We start from the raw sequence: 16,806 nt of genomic DNA, 5'->3' as shown, positions 1-16,806 counted from the left end.
TTAATTTTCCATCCATCCAATTTATTGTTGCTTCAATTAGGACTAAAACTAGAGAATTCGGTACTTAATAACACTATCTTCGTGAGAATGATACTCTACTTATCACTTTATTACTTTTTGCGACTAGTGCACTTGCTACATATGCATGTTTGTCAAACCACGCATCAAAGCCCAAGGAATGGCCTACGTCTACTCAAACGACTCCGAGGGGGAGGTCAAGGAAGGTGAAGAGGAGATCGGGCTCAAGCAAGAAGTCGAGGATCCGACTCCCACAACTACACTTCCCCTGGGCGAGACTCCCAACCTTGAAGAAACTGTTGCCACTCTTTCTGTCGAGGAACCATCTATTCCAATCAGCAATGAGCTCCTTGGACTGGTCAAGGATGATCCCCCCCTACTCCCCTAGTTGCTTGAAACATCATTTTTTTTTTTTTTTTTTTTTTTTTTTTTTTTTAGAATGTAATAGCAGTTTATTAATGAAAGGAAGATTTTTCAGTATATCCTCATCGAGCAAAGATTTTACATTTCTGCAAAGTGATTTTTGTTGTCCCAATTGGACTTATAATAGAAGATCTGAATTTGATCCAAGTTATGCGTAGCTTGCTTCTTAAGGAGCTTTATCGGATGTGTGCGAGGAAATTTTTTGCGACAAACAACTCCAATTCCTGATCAATTGTCTGTTTCAAGTTTTGGTCGTTGGCTTAAGGCCGATTTCCTTTCGACATGTTTTTTCTTGAAATTTTTCTTTCAAGTTTAACTTCGTCGATTTGGGATATTTCACCCTTATAGAGTTGGATTTTGGCGTGGCTTATTAAGATAAGCTGCCTTTTCCTAGACTCTTGACTTTGGGTTTTTCTTTTTTTTGAATGCTATCACGTAGGTCGTGACCTTTGAAGTAACGAATAAATGCTAAACAAGTTAAACATTAATAATGAACAAAGAAAGATTATGAATAATACCTCTTTTATTGATAAAGCACTTTGGCTGTGAATGACCTTACATTGAATGATAAAAAGAAAGACATAAGAGGAACCCTAGCTGCTTATTGGTAATACCTTCGCAAATGCTCAGCGTTCCAGGCTCGCAATATTGCTTCGCCGTTGAGGCGTTTCAGGTGAAAAAATCTTGATGCGTGCTTTTTGGAGATCCTTAAAGGACCTTCCCATTTGGCCCAAGTGCCCTTAAGTTTGAGTTTTGGGTACCTTGGACGACCTTTTTGAGAACTAGGTCACCTACTTCAAAGTCTTTATTTTTGACTTTGGCGTTAAAGTATCGTTTGGCTCACTGATGATATGAGGCAAGCCTTAATTGAGACTTGGCCTGGTGCTCTTTGATTAGATCTAGCCTCAGGTAGAAAAGGTCTTCATTTACTTCCTCGTTGAAGACTTCTTTTCGAAACAAACTGATTCCCACCTCAACCGGGACCATTGCTTCACACCCGTATGATAGAGAGAACGGGGTTTCACTTGTCGAACTCCTGGCTGTTGTTCTGTAAGACCACAAGGCTTCGAGCAATTCATCAACCCATCTTCCCTCCAAGGGCATCAAGCTTCTTTTTAATAGTGTGCTTGATGACCTTGTTCACAACCTCTACTTGACCGTTGGCTCGAGGCCGATAAATAGCGGCGAAGCTTTTCTTGATGCTGAGTTGTTCACTGAAAGATCTAAAGTCTTCACTGTCAAACTGTTTCCCATTGTCGGTTATTATAGTGTAGGGGATTCCAAACCAACAAATATCCAAACCGACAAATAATATTTTTGTAGACAAAATCCTTTAGTTTGTTCGCCGTGACGGTAGCCAAGGGTTTAGTCTCTGCCCACTTGATGTAGTCAACGGCGACCACTGCAAACTTAACGCCCATTTTTCCTTTAGGCAAGGGACCAATTAGGTCGATGCCCCATATCAAAAATGGCTAAAGGCTTGTCAGAGTAGTCAATTCTTAAGGTGGAGCTCGCGGAGTATCTGTAAACCTTTAGCACCTATCACATCTGCACACATAGTCCGTTGCATCGTCAAAAACTGTTAGCCAATAATACCTCTGGTGAAACACTTTATAGGCTAGAGATCTACCTTCTGCATGATTTCCACAAATTCCCTCATGGATCCCCCTCATAATATAATTCGCATCCTCATGGTCAATACATCAAAGTAGCGGTACATTGAATCCACGTTTGCAAAATTTATCATTGATGATTGTGTATCGAGTTGCCTTTGTGCGGAGTGTTCTAGCTTCTGTTCTCTCATTTGATAGTGTACCATCCCTTAGGTAGGTAATGATTGTGTCCATCCAACTGTATCTCCAACTCGTTGTTAAAACTGGTCCTTGTGGAATGGAGATCCTTGGTCTTGGGAGGAACTTAATTGGGATTGAATTAGCTCTTTCTTGGTTCATTGCATAGGCTAAGCGGACTAATGTATCTGCTTGCGAGTTCTTCTTCCTTGGGATTTGGAGAATTGTGAAAGATTTGAACTGCTTGAGCTCAGTTTCCACTAGCTGGAGGTAGGACGCCATCTTATCTTCCTACGCTCAGTATTCCCCGATAATTTGGTGGACTACGAGTTATGAATCCCTATAAATCTTAATGGACTCTACCCCCATTTCGTTGGCGAGGCGAATCCCTGCGAGCAACACCTCGTACTCAGCCTCGTTGTTAGAGGCAGAAAACCCGAATATTACTGCGGCTCTGATCGGGTTTCCCTCTAGACTTTTGAGCAAGAGCTCTACTTCTGTCCCTTTCTCGTTCGAGGAGCCATCTACATACAAAGTCCATTTCCATAGGTCGTCGAGCTTTGGTTTCAGTTGCTCGACTTCTCCTAAGGTATTTGCCTCTAGCGAGCCTGGTTCACCTTCTGGCTGATAGGAGAACTCTGATATAAAATCTGTCAAGGCCTGACCTTTGATTGCTGTTCTCAGGATATACTTGATATCATGCTAACTCATTTCCATTGTCCACTAGATCAATCTACGCGATGTCTTGGGCTTTTGAATTATTTTCTTCAAGGGAAAGTTGGTCAGCACGTGAATAGAGTGTACCTGGAAATAGGGCCGCAACGTCTTGGCAGCGATGACAAGGGCGAAGGCGAGCTTCTCCATTTTAGGGTATCTCGCCTCCGCGTTGACCAGCCTCTTGCTCACATAATATATCAGCCATTGCGCTCTTCCCTCTTCGCATACCAATGTCGCACTGACAGTAGACTTTGATACCGATAAGTATAATAGCAATGGCTCACGCTAGACGGGCTTTGACAATAAATGAGACTGTCTCAGATGTTTCTTCAGCTCCTAGAAGGCTCTTTCACATTCCTTTGCCCACTTGAAACCTTTCTTCCCCTTCAAGGTCTCAAAGAATGGTAAGCATCTGTTTGTGGCTTAAGAAACAAATCTGCTAAGTGTGGCCACGCGTCCCGTCATGCTTTGTACCTGCCTTATACTGGTCGGGCTTTTCATATCGAATAGAGCCTGAATATTCTCCAAGTTGGCTTCTACACCTCGTTGGTTTACGAGGAAGCCAAAAAATTTACCCGAGCTCACTTTGAAAGCACATTTTAAAGGATTGACTTCATTCAGTATCTTCTGAGGATGTCAAACATTTTCCCCAGATGCTCAATATGGCTTTCGACGACCTTTGACTTGACGAGCATGTCATTGATGTATACCTCCATGGTCTTGCCAATTTGATCAGCGAACATCTTGTTCACTAAGCGCTGGTAGGTCACCCTAACATTCTTGAGGCCAAATGGCATAACCCTGTAACAATAAATTCCACGGTCAGTAATAAAGAAAGTATGTTCTTCATCGGGATTTCGTTATATCTTGAGTACGCGTCCATGAAGCTAAGTAGTTCGTTTCCAACTGTCGCGTCTACTAGCTAGTAAATCTGTGGAAGCGGAAAACTATTTTTTGGACAGGTTTTATTCAGATCTGTGAAGTCAACGTAAGTCCGACACTTGCCATTTGGCTTCTTGACTAGGACTGGGTTGGCAAGCCAATCCAGGTACTTCATTTCCCTGATGAAGTTGATGTTTATGAGCTTGTCAACTTCATCCTTGAGCGCTCTGTATCCAACGACCTTTTTTTCTATCTTATCTACCAGGCTTTCGGGTCGATGTTCAACCTATGACAAATTACCTCAGGGCTGATCCCTACCATATCCACATGCACCCATGCGAAAACATTGAGGTTATTCCTCAAAAACCTCGCTAGGTTTTTGGCGATGTCTTTGCCCAAGCTACTGCTAACTTTTAGTACACAAGTTGGATCTTCCTCGTCGACACATATCTCTAGCAGCTCTTCCGTTGGCCCCGCTGCGAGCTCCTCTCTATGGATATGAGGATCAATGGTATTCTCGAGAGGCCCAAGGTTAGCTCAGATTCTACAATAACCATTGTTTGCGGGAGCAACCATTTTTGTGTAGCATTTATAGCCCGGTTGTAACATTTCCGAGATTCCTTTTGGTAGCTTTTAGTCGTCGCGTTCCCCCAAGGAGTCAAAAACCTCATTGCTTGGTAGCTGTTAGAGTCATGAAAGTGACTATTTTGGTGATAAAAAGACCCTATGTGTGATTAAATTGAAGTATATTGAGACAATTAAAGAATTTATGAATTTGTTCACGAAAATCGCTTCCTAATATTTTTCTTATGAATTTAACATGTTTGGAATGATTTTGGAAAGCATATGAGTTGATATTAGGTTGTGGTTTATGGATTAGGGTGATTTTGTCTCATTTATGTTGTTTAGGGGGTAAATTGTCATATTTATAAGGGTTGATTTTGTCACTTTTCAATCGTACAGGGACCAAAGTGTTATTTTTTAGTTTGTCTATAAAAAGAAAGCGAAAGGTCGCGTTACAGGGAGCGTTGTTCATCCATTTTCCGGTGACTCTTCATCTCCCTTTTCGACGGCCTCCGACGATGGTTCATCTTCCCCATTCATCAATCACCTTTGTCAGTCGTTAACACCACCGTGAGATGCGTTCTGCTGCCGCGACATTTCGTATTCTGCCGCCACGATGTTTCGCATTCCAGCCGGGATTTTGCCATTTTTCGGGGACGGTTGGGCTCCTTGGTGGTTGATCTTCCTTCCTTACGGCCGGATCTAGCACTCCCAAGCTTCAGTTGCCGCCAAAACCGCCGGAATCCGCCATCTCGCCGCTACGCCTCTTCACCTTCCAACCACGATCTCGCTTATTTCCAGCGACCTTTCATCTCCCCAGGACCTGATCTGAACTCCTCATCACTAGAGCTTTCCATCAGTACCTGCCACCATTTTCCGGAAGACCCGTCGGAAAATTAACGTTTTTCGATGACTGCGACTGTTCATATTCCGAGCTTTTCGTTGGTTATTTTTGCCCCTTCTTCGCATCATATCGCTGTCGGTTACTTCCTCTCTGCCATGATCAGCTTCGTTTCCACTGTTTCAGCCTTCGTCATCACCACCATGAGCGACTGAGTTCTCGATTGTCTGTTACGGCGTAGGCGAGATCGAGATTGACTCCACGACTCTGCTCATAAGCTCTCGACTAGTTGGATGAGCCTGATTATAGGACATTTGGTAGTATTGTGTTTCGAATTATATTTGTTTTCGTTTCATGTTTGATTTCGATACTTTAATATGGTTTGAGCATAATTTGGGATGAATATTGTTGTCCATTGTGATTTAATGTTTTCATAGAATCGCTGAATGATAAACGTTGGTTTGAAATAATTAAATGATGAATATTTCTTTTCATTACTTCGCATTGATTGTAATTGAGTTGTGTTCGGATTTAATTTCATTTCTACTATTGTTGCATTTATTGTGAAGTTGGTTGATTGGAAGATACGTGTTGACAAATTGTATTTGTTAATCGCGTACCAACTAGTGGTATTGCCTTGTAGTATTTATCGACGTTCAATGATAGTCTTTAACTAATCGAACTTGAGTGATCGAGTAAGACAAGATAGATTATACCTAGAGTGTCGGAAAGCTATTTCGTTGATTTACCTTGCCTTGTAGGTTTAGGGGATCGTAGAGGGTGGAGGAGAATTATGTGAGTTGGTCTCGTGTCAAACCAAAACCGTAACGGCGGCGTTTTTATTATAAAGTCTTTATTAGTTTTAATTTCACGCTTTTATTATTTGCATTTAGCTTGTTTAGTTTCATTAATCAAATTGCCAATTTCATTTTTGCTACTCAAAATACATTAGGTTGTTAGCCTTGCTCCCTATGGATTCGACCCTGCTTACCGCTAACTACGGTATTTAAGTTTAATTTTGTGACTGTGACGACCGGTTCGAAAAAATTTTGGCGTATTGATGTGACTGCGCTTAAGTCATCCAAGATCGGTCTTCCGAGGATGACATTGTATGTGGTTAGGTAGTCTACCACTAGGAATTCAGCCATCACTATCTGAACCCTGGGCTCTACCCCCAAAGTCATGGGGAGGTCGATCATCTTTTTGGGAACTAGGTTGTCCCCGGTAAATCCATAAAATGGCGAAGGGCACGCCTTCAGGTCTCTCTCTATGAACCTCATTCCTCTGAAATCTCTTAAGAAAATGATGTTCGATGCACTCCCATTATCGACCATTACCCTCAACACTCTAGCATTACCGATTATGGCTGTGATTACGATCGCGTCATGATTGTCGTGAGGGGATTCCTTGCATTCCTCGACTGTGAATCATACTACCTCGCTCCTTTGTCTAGACTGCTTGGGCGGCCTCTGTTCACAGCTCATTATTCGAGAGACTAAGTCAATTATGGCCTCATGAGCATACTATTTACAAGCGTGCCTTGAGTTATTCGCTATGTTTGCCACCCCTCGCCCCCCCCCCCCCCCCCCCCCCCCCCCCCCCCCCCCCCCCCCCCCCCCCCCCCCCCCCCCTCCCCCCCCCCCTCCCCCCCGATAGATCATACCTACCAGGACCTCATTGTTGGCGTTCGCCAAGGCTTGCTGGGTCTGGTTTTGGACCTGATTGTTTTGCTTGCTAGCAGCTTCGCGAGTTGGTGCCTCCTTGATGAATTCCTTTAGGTGCCCTTTTCGTATCAGGTCCTCGATGGTATCTTTCAAAGCTCGACACTCATTGGTATTGTGCCCAATGTCCCGGTGGTATTAGCAATATTTTTTCTGATCCCTTCTACCTGAAGCCCCCCCCCCCATCCTTTCTAGAGCAAGCAATCTCTTTGCCTCATGGGAGACTTCATAGATGTGAGCTATGTCTCTCCTAAGGGGGGTATATTCTGCATATCGCGGGAAGGGTTGCCTGTCCTCGCGGTTATTTGTTCTCTGTCTTTTTTAGGACCTATTGCAGTCCCTATCATTTTAGTCTTGACCCCGTGCTTGTCTGATGGGCTATCCTGCCGCCTATCCGGGGCTCCTCACGTCGAGCTTTTAGCCAATGCTGCCAACGAGCTTTCCACTTGCTGGTGTTTTATAGCCATTTGGTAAAACTTGGCCAGGCTCACGTGATCTTCACTATGGAACTCTTTCTATAGCTTCGTGTTTGGCCTGATGCTTGCAATCAGCAAAGTTCATATGGACTCCTCGGGTGCATCCGTAATCTTTTCTTGTTTACTCTGAAACCTCGTTAAATACAAGGTTAATGTTTCGTTCCTCTCCCAACAGATGTTGCTCAAGTAACTGAGGGGCATTACGAACTGTCTCCTCGCTTGAAATTACTGTAGGTACTGCGAGGAGAATTGTTGCCAAGAATTGATGGAGTTCGCCTTGAGTATCTTGTACCACCTCTTGGCATCCCTTACTAATGTGACTGCGAAGCACTGATACTTCACCAAGTCATAGACCTGGTGTAGCTCTATTAGGTCATTGAAATTGTCAAGGTGGTCTCTAGGGTCCCCTCTCTTGTCGAATTTACTCTTTGGCGCCCTGAATCCCTATGGAAGTGAGACCTGACGAACTTCCTCTGTGAAAGGGGAACTCACTATTTCTTCCACTACGCCTTTCTGTCGAGCCCTTAGATCGTCGAGCATTTTTTGTATGCAATCTAAATCTTCATTATGGTTGCCTTGGCTGGCTCTGTTCAACCCTACTATGAGCAAGTGAGTTCGCAAGTCCGTGGCTTGCAAAGCCCCTCCATTGCGTGCGTTATTACGCGAAGTCGAGTCATTATAGCTAGGCTAATAGGTGTTATCATTCTCATCAGTGCGTTGCTTGCGATGTCGGTTATAACTAGAACGTCGATCATTGCTAGATTGGAGCACATGACTTGTCTCGCGAGCTTGCGAGGATTAAGGCTATCTCGGGCATGGGTTAAGATCGGCATGCTGTCGTTGGGGGTACCGCCAAGCGTCTCGGGGGTGACCATTGTCTTCGCTCTTACACAATGGTTATTTCTCTAGCCGCCTCCGAGGGTTAGTTTGCTTGTGGGATTCACGCTCATGAGCGGAGTGGGGTTTACGATGGTGGGGGTATCGGTTGCCTCTCGACGCTGAAGAGTCATACTAGCCACCTGCTAAATTCATACCTATTGGGGAGGCATGGGCGAAGCATGGCTGGTCAAGGTTCTGGGCAGTTGGTTGCTGGTTTCCTAGCTCAGCCACGTTTTGTTGCATCGCCTGTGCAACCATTGTTCTGATCATCTCTATCAGTTGGCCATTTTCGGGGTTTGATGTCTCTACCCCTGGTTATTCATGACATACTGAGTTGGCGACACAAGTGGTCGACTTCCAGCGGCATCCTGTTGCACCTCTTGATGGGTAGTTTCCACATTTCTGTGGTTTTCGGTGGTGGTCTTCAATCTGGTACGTACCATCGCGGGCCTAGATTGAGTAGGTTGTTGTGGCTGTTCGTCGGAGTTTCTGAGATGTTGGCAGAGGCCCTCTTTCTAGCGTCAAAATATTGACGAAAACTTGCACCAACCAGAGAGATTTGCTTGACCTTGGTGGAACCAAAACGGATGTGAGCAAGATTACGGATAATCAGTGATAGATGAATGATAAAGGCAATAAAGTAAAAGACAATGAGATTTTTAAAGTGGTTCAGCAAGGTAACCTCTTATGCCTACGTCCACTATCCTTGTATTTGCTGTGAGAGCTTACAATAAGAGTTCTATGGAAATTTTCTAACCCCTTTTGAATCATTTGAGAGGGTTTACATACAAGGTTTGTACAAAGGAAAGAGCGAAAATAAAAGGATTACAATTGATATTAACTGTAACTCCAACATTCTCACGATTGGGCGCTGTGATTGCATAAAGATTGCTGTTAATCTAGTCATTCCCGTAATATCTGGGATCTGAAGTTATCTAGGAATTGATTGAATGACCATTTGGGTTGTTCGTGACTAGCTTATGCTGGGTCGAGCTATGTGTCGACAAGCTTATGCTGGGTCGGACAACCGGTAAAGTCAGACTGATTCCAGGTCGATCTAATACCTCGCCACTCACCGAGCTTGATGGAAAAATCACACACAATACAACCTAATAAAGATGGACTTAGTTAACTCAAGCCCCTCCACCAGAAACGTGGATTCGATAGGATCCAATGCAATCCAATTCAAAATAAAAAATCTAAGGATGGATTGGATTAGATTTTTGTGGATAATATATTAGATTATGGATTATCCAATTCATAAATTTTAATATTTATGTTTAATCTATATATATTTTTTTTAATCAAGTTTTCATATTACTTTTTATTTTAAGCCTAAGTAACTAGTCAAAATACAAAATTTCCTTCAAACTAGTTTTGTATTTTAATAAATATTAAAAACTGTATGATAATAATTAATTAATTGCTGGGGCCACTTCTCGCCTAATCCAGATCAGACTTTCCCAATCTACAGGAATCTAGTTGAATTATCGGATTTTAGATTTTGAATTATCGGATTTTAGATTCATTCTCTTTCCTTTTAGGCATTGATATATCGTAAATACTCGCACTATGGAAATGTGTCTGAAATAAAAACGCAGTGGATTGAAAACTTTAGGTTCACTGATATTAGCCCCATCGATCGGCTTACTTTTATCATGTGAGCTCATCATTCTAGTAGAATTCTATTAGTAAAGTCATAAATATATCTTTGTCTGTTGCACTAGGATGTTGCCTCTTATCTTATGGTCCCTCCCGGAGGTTACAGCTAATAACAAGGAAATTAATTAAGCTTAATGCATGCAGCTAAAGTGCGTTTCATGTTTCAAAATTATTATGTAAGCTACTTTGAAATATTACTGAATATAGTCTGCAGGCTTTTTATGCCAATCAGCTACTTGTATTACTAATGTGAAAGCGTCGCTTAAATTGTTGGCAATGGAGGGCTCTTAAAACTAATCATTTCATGGTTGATCCCTCAGCCCTGCAGGCCAACCATCGTAAAGTGGAAGGGCCATATCCTAAGGTTTCGATCATGGCTATCACTCTTTGTGCTGCAATAATTTCGCACCCACTAAAGATATTACGGTTTCTTTTTTCCTCCTCTTCTCTCAATAGTTATTAAAAAAAAAGTCATAGTTTTGTTTGGGCCTTTTCTATCTTTATCGGGACCAATTTAAATAATTATGTTAAGGAACACTCAAGCCTATCCTGAAACTAAGGGAATAATTTTGTCTCTCATTGATTATTTATTGGATTATTGAACCATTAATAACCCAATAATTCTCTCATGCAAGTTCTTCCCAATTGTCTTACATATACTAGAAAGGTCTTTGGTATTAATGAATGAATAATGCATTAAATGTTTGAAAATGTCTAATAACTGGAGGAAAGATGAATCATGCATGTTTACTTCAATTTTTTTTTTTTTTTTTTTTTTTTTTTTGAAGTGTCGATTTTAATAATTGTAAAATAAATTTATATTTCATATTATAAAAGATGATAAATAATATTTAAAAACAAATTAGGCGGGACTTGATTACTTGAATAAAAACACTAAAAAATAAATAAATAAATAAAATCTAATTGACCTTAACGCCTTTGATCCTTGAACTAAGAAGTTTCTCTAACCATGAGGCATGTGTTGCACAAACACATTAAGGCTTCAAGGGCTGGCCTCACAGAAGCAGAAACACCGTATTCTAAAATCCACAAATGATCTTCAGCGCTTGTGCTTATGGAGTTTCTCTTACCATGTGTTGCTCATTTTCATGTCTTTTTGGGGTCTAAACTCAAAGAAGTAGTAGAAAGGCCACATTTTTACTTCTATGGTCATATTATAAGGTTTCCAATTATGGCTCATTCTACCACTAAATATATTAGCTCAGATGTGGTTTGGTTATTCTGAAAAAGTGAGGATTCCATTCCCACACGTTGCTTTTGATCATCACTTTAAATTCTCCATTCTTTTCCTTCTTTCGGTCACCCTAGCTAGTTAAAAATGTGTATGAAATTAAATACAGTGGATACTCTTGTTCCCTGCCACCATGAAATGAAAATTTTGATTGTGCTAGTTAGTGGCTTCCTCAAATAATGTTTGCTCAAATAATGCACAGTATGTTTAGGTTTTGTTGGGGAATATTCAGCAAAGAGTAATAGACGTTGTTGCTAATGGGAAACTTGGGTTCGCTCTTGGTAGTTGCAGCTAATTAATCTCAGCTAAGATTTCTTCCAATTTAGCTCTTGAAATTAACAGCCAGCTGAAGTTTGTTTTAATTAATTTATGTTTGAAAATTGGTGTATTCTTAATTTGAAATATTACTAAATAAAGTGATCTGGCTTTTATGTCTTGATTTAAGCTATTGCTACCTTATTTCCTGGAGCTCATCATGGTTTAATTTTACTTGTTCTTTTTTCGGGTGAAATTAAGGTAGTATAAACTATAAAGAAATAATCGGAAACAATTAAGCTCCTATTGCTATATTAAGTTAAAATAGGAAAAAATATATATTAAATCAAGTAATGTTGACGCTTGATTTTGGACGCCAACGACTCGCACGTGGGAAACGCTGAGCTGACTCAAGAGACACACGTGAATGGATCCATGAGATTTGAATATGGAGCTGAGATTATATATGTTGCAGAAAACATAAATAAAAGATTGGCAAGAGGGGTTTTTATAGTGGTTCGGATGCAACAAGCGACTCCTACATCCACTGTTATTTTATTGATCTCTGACTATTTCTATGATTTTGCCCGTAAGGTATACAAAGATGAAGAAATGCAGTGTTTACAAAGAGAGAAAGAAATGAAGCTCAAATCTCAGCCCAACCTCCTTCTTCGGGAAGAGGAGTGCCCATTTATACAACTAAACACTCAATGTAATGAGTGTTTTGCAAGTTGCCTTGACATATGGAAGGCTCTCGTCCATTCATTTCTTTGAAATGAGATAAAGCTGGTGTGAATATCTTTGGGGAGATATGGGCTTGGCAGCACATTTATTAGGCTGACATAAGCGTGACTTTTGAGACATAAATAAAAGATTGGCAAGAGGGGTTTTTATAGTGGTTCGGATGCAACAAGCGACTCCTACATCCACTGTTATTTTATTGATCTCTGACTATTTCTATGATTTTGTCCGTAAGGCATACAAAGATGAAGAAATACAGTGTTTACAGAGAGAGAAAGAAATGAAGCTCAAATCTCAGCCCAGCCTCTTTCTTCGGGAAGAAGAGTGCCCATTTATACACCTAAACACTCAATGTAATGAGTATTTTGCAAGTTGCCTTGACACATGGAAGCCTCTCGTCCATTCATTTCTTTGAAATGAGATAAAGTTGGTGTGAATATCTTTGAGGATATATGGGCTTGGCAACACAATTATTAGGCTGACATAAGCGTGACTTTTGAGGCATAACAGAAGCCCCCCAGTTTTTTATGTGCGTAATCGTGCTTCAGAAACTCAAGTCTTTGATCTGAATGGCTGCAGTCTCGAACTGAAGAGCTCGAACAGAAATCTGTTAGGAGCTCGACCTGAAATTTGGTAGAAGCTCGACATGAAATCTGTTAGAGCTCGACCTGAAATCTAGTAGGAGCTCGACCTGAAATCTGTTAGGAAAACGACCTGAAATCTGGTAGGAAAACGACCTGAAATCTGGTAGGAAAACAACCTGAAATCTGTTAGGAAAACGACCTAAAATCTGGTAGGAGCTCGACCTGAAATCTGTCATGAAAACGACCTGAAATCTGGTAGGAGCTCGACCTAAGAGATCATAACGAGCTTTACCTAAGAGCACAAGAGATCAGCGATCTCAATGTGTGATCAGCGATCTGAACACGCGATTTGAAGTTAAAGATCAGCGATCTGAAGCTGAGGATCAGGACGGCATGGGCGTGCGATCTGGCCACGGGATCGGAGTACTCTGATGCGTGCGATCTGCGATCTGGCCACGCGGTTGGAGAATTCTAATGCATGCGGTCTGCGATCTGGCCACGCGATCGGAGAATTCTAACGCGTGCGATCTACGATCTGGCCACGCGATCGGAGAACTCTGACACGTGCGATCTAGCCACGCGATTGGAGAATTTTAACGTGTGCGATCTGCGATCTGGCCACATGATTGGAGAATTCTGACATAGGTTTGAGATCTGAGCACGCCATCAGGGAACTTGGACGCAGGCTTGAGAATCGGACCTGTATGGGCCACCAAAATGTTGAAGCTTGATTTTGGACGCCAACGACTCGCACGTGGGAAACGCTGAGCTGACTCAGGAGACACACGTGAATGGATCCATGAGATTTGAATATGGAGCTGAGATTATATATGTTGCAGAAAACATAAATAAAAGATTGGCAAGAGGGGTTTTTATAATGGTTCGGATGCAACAAGCGACTCTTACATTCACTGTTATTTTATTGATCTCTGACTATTTCTATGAATTTGCCCGTAAGGCATACAAAGATGAAGAAATACAGTGTTTACAGAGAGAGAAAGAAATGAAGCTCAAATCTCAGCCCAGCCTCCTTCTTCGGGAAGAGGAGTGCCCATTTATACACCTAAACACTCAATGTAATGAGTGTTTTGCAAGTTGTCTTGACACATGGAAGACTCTCGTCCATTCATTTCTTTGAAATGAGATAAAGCTGGTATGAATATCTTTGAGGAGATATGGGCTTGGCAGCACATCTATTAGGCTAACATAAGCGTGACTTTTGAGACATAAATAAAAGATTGGCAAGAAGGGTTTTTATAGTGGTTTGGATGCAACAAGTGACTCCTACATCCACTGTTATTTTATTGATCTCTGACTATTTCTATGATTTTGCCCGTAAGGTATATAAAGATGAAGAAATACAGTGTTTACAGAGAGAGAAAGAAATGAAACTCAAATCTCAGCCCAGGCTCCTTCTTCGGGAAGAGGAGTGCCCATTTATACACCTAAACACTCAATGTAATGAGTGTTTTGCAAGTTGCCTTGACACATGGAAGACTCTCGTCCATTCATTTCTTTGAAATGAGATAAAGCTGGTGTGAATATCTTTGAGGAAATATGGGCTTGACAGCACATTTATTAGGCTGACATAAGCGTGACTTTTGAGGCATAACAAGTAACTTTTGACGCTTTGATTTTATAAGGGTTCTTTGTTTAATTAATATACATTCTTATCTTGGAAAGATTAATTATAAAAAAAAAATATGAAACTTAATTAATCATTGATAGACAACTAGTTCTATTTGTAAGTGTGAAACATCAATTTAAGTGTTGGCAGTGGAGAGTTCTTATGCGTATATATAAACAAGGATAACACTATACTTACAACCTTACTCTCACAATTATTCTTGAAAAAAAAAAGTTGTGAATATACGATATAATTTAACATCACTTTCGCGTCATCATGTGATGATAAAACAAAGAAAATAGAAATATCAAAATTATAAATAGAAGAATAATTCATATATTGAGGTGAAATGACATCATGATCACTATATAAATATGCTATAAATGATTTTGGATGTTTTCCTTTGACTAATTAAATATCCCGATGCCCAGATTATGGGGACTCCTTTCCTTTGTGGGTTTTGCTTTTAACATGTGTTGCTGTTGCACGTATTTAAATATCATCATGATATTCTGTCTCAGATGATGTGTTGCCTGCAACTTGTAAGACCCATTAAGGATCCTGTCTTTTCTGCTTGAAATTAAAATGTCTAATTTCGGATTTTCTGTGTCTTTCGACCCATTTATTTTTAAGTGGATAAGATATCTTAAATCTTGATAGTCGTTCCAATATATATAAGAATTATTTGATAATAAAGTGGAAATGCAATACACGAGGCTAAGGAACAGTGTGTTTGATGGGAAAGGTAAAAATTTAATTCAAGTATTTCCGGGCCCGGCTGCAACATGAATTACTCGGCAGGTAAAACATAGTGGATTGGATAGGATCCGATGCAATCAAATCCGTTATTAAAATCTAAGGATGGATTGGATTGGATTGAATTTTTGTGGATAATAGTTTGGATTATGGATTATCCAATTCATAAATTTTAATATGGATGTTTAATCTACTTTTTTTTTTTTTTAATCATTTTTTCAAGTCTTAATATTAATTTTTGTATTTTAAGCCTAAGTAATTAGTCAAAATTTTATTTTTCCTTCATACTAATTTGTATTTTAATAAGTATTTGATAAACATTTAAAAATTTATAGTAATAATAATAATTATTAGCGAATGTCATCTCTAGCCAAATCTAGATCAGACTTCTCTAATCTACAGGAATCTAGTTGAATTATCAAATTCCAACACTTATTTTAACCGCAAAAGACAATAAAATATTCCACCACCTTTTGTGGCCAAAATCGACATCAGAATCCAATGATTTAATCGGATTCCTAAAGATCAGCTTGTTGCGGTCCTAACAGGACCACATTTGATGCTAATGACCCACCTTTTGCCAATGTTGACTGACATCAATAATAGTTGACTACCGCCAGTGATGCTTAACAATCATTGTCATTGTCATTTTCTTTTCAAATTGATTAAAAAAAAAAAAAAAAAACTATGAAATTATTTATTGAATGTTTATTTAAGTTATTTTTGTAATTTGAAGAATTGTATATAGATAATGAATTGGTTATTGGATATCCATAATGCAATCCAATCAATTTGGATTAATATGAATTTTTATTCTTATTAATGTTTTTGTTATCTTGTTTTGAGTCTTTCACTATCTTTTCCTTTCTGCCAGTTCATATATTTCAAAATTGGTCAAATCCATGGGACATTTCTGCCATCCTTCATGAAACTGTTTGATGTATACTAGGTTGGTAGAGGGTTGCTTCAAATGATGTACTACTTTTGCGTTGCTCCCAACTCCTCTTTTCTGACGAAGAATGTTGCCAAATTCATTTATTCAATTATTAGAAAACTTTTCAAGTTGAGAACGATCATTTGATTTTAAAAAACAAATAAAAAGCTAGTATAAAATTTAATTGTAAGTTCAGGCATTATTAATTATTAATTTCTTAAACATCTATAATCTCTCTTACTATAAGGTGCTTCATTCTGTTATGCCTCAAAAGTCAAGCCTATGTCAGCACAATTAATATCTCTCTGTACCAGCTGCCAAGCCCATATCTCCAAAGATATTCTCACCAACTTTATCTCATTTCAAAGAGATGAATGGACGAGAGTCTTCCATGTGTCAAGGTAGTTTGCAAAAGCTCTCATTGCATTGAGTGCAAATGTGAATAAATGGGCATTTCTCTTCCCGAAGAGGAGAGGCTGGTGCCTGGGCTGAGATTTAGTTTTATTTTCATTCTCTCTGTAAAAACACTATATATCTTCATCTTTGTATGCCTTACGGGCAAAGTTATAGAAATAGTGAGAGATCAATAAAATAACAGTGGATGTAGGAGTCGCTTGTTGCATCCGAACCACTATAAAAACCCTTCTTGCCAATCTTTTATTTATTTTTTCTGCAAAATATATA

Source organism: Pistacia vera, unplaced genomic scaffold, assembly GCF_008641045.1.
Source record: "Pistacia vera cultivar Batoury unplaced genomic scaffold, PisVer_v2 Contig338, whole genome shotgun sequence".
Classification (NCBI taxonomy): domain Eukaryota; kingdom Viridiplantae; phylum Streptophyta; class Magnoliopsida; order Sapindales; family Anacardiaceae; genus Pistacia; species Pistacia vera.
This window is presented reverse-complemented; position numbering follows the sequence as displayed.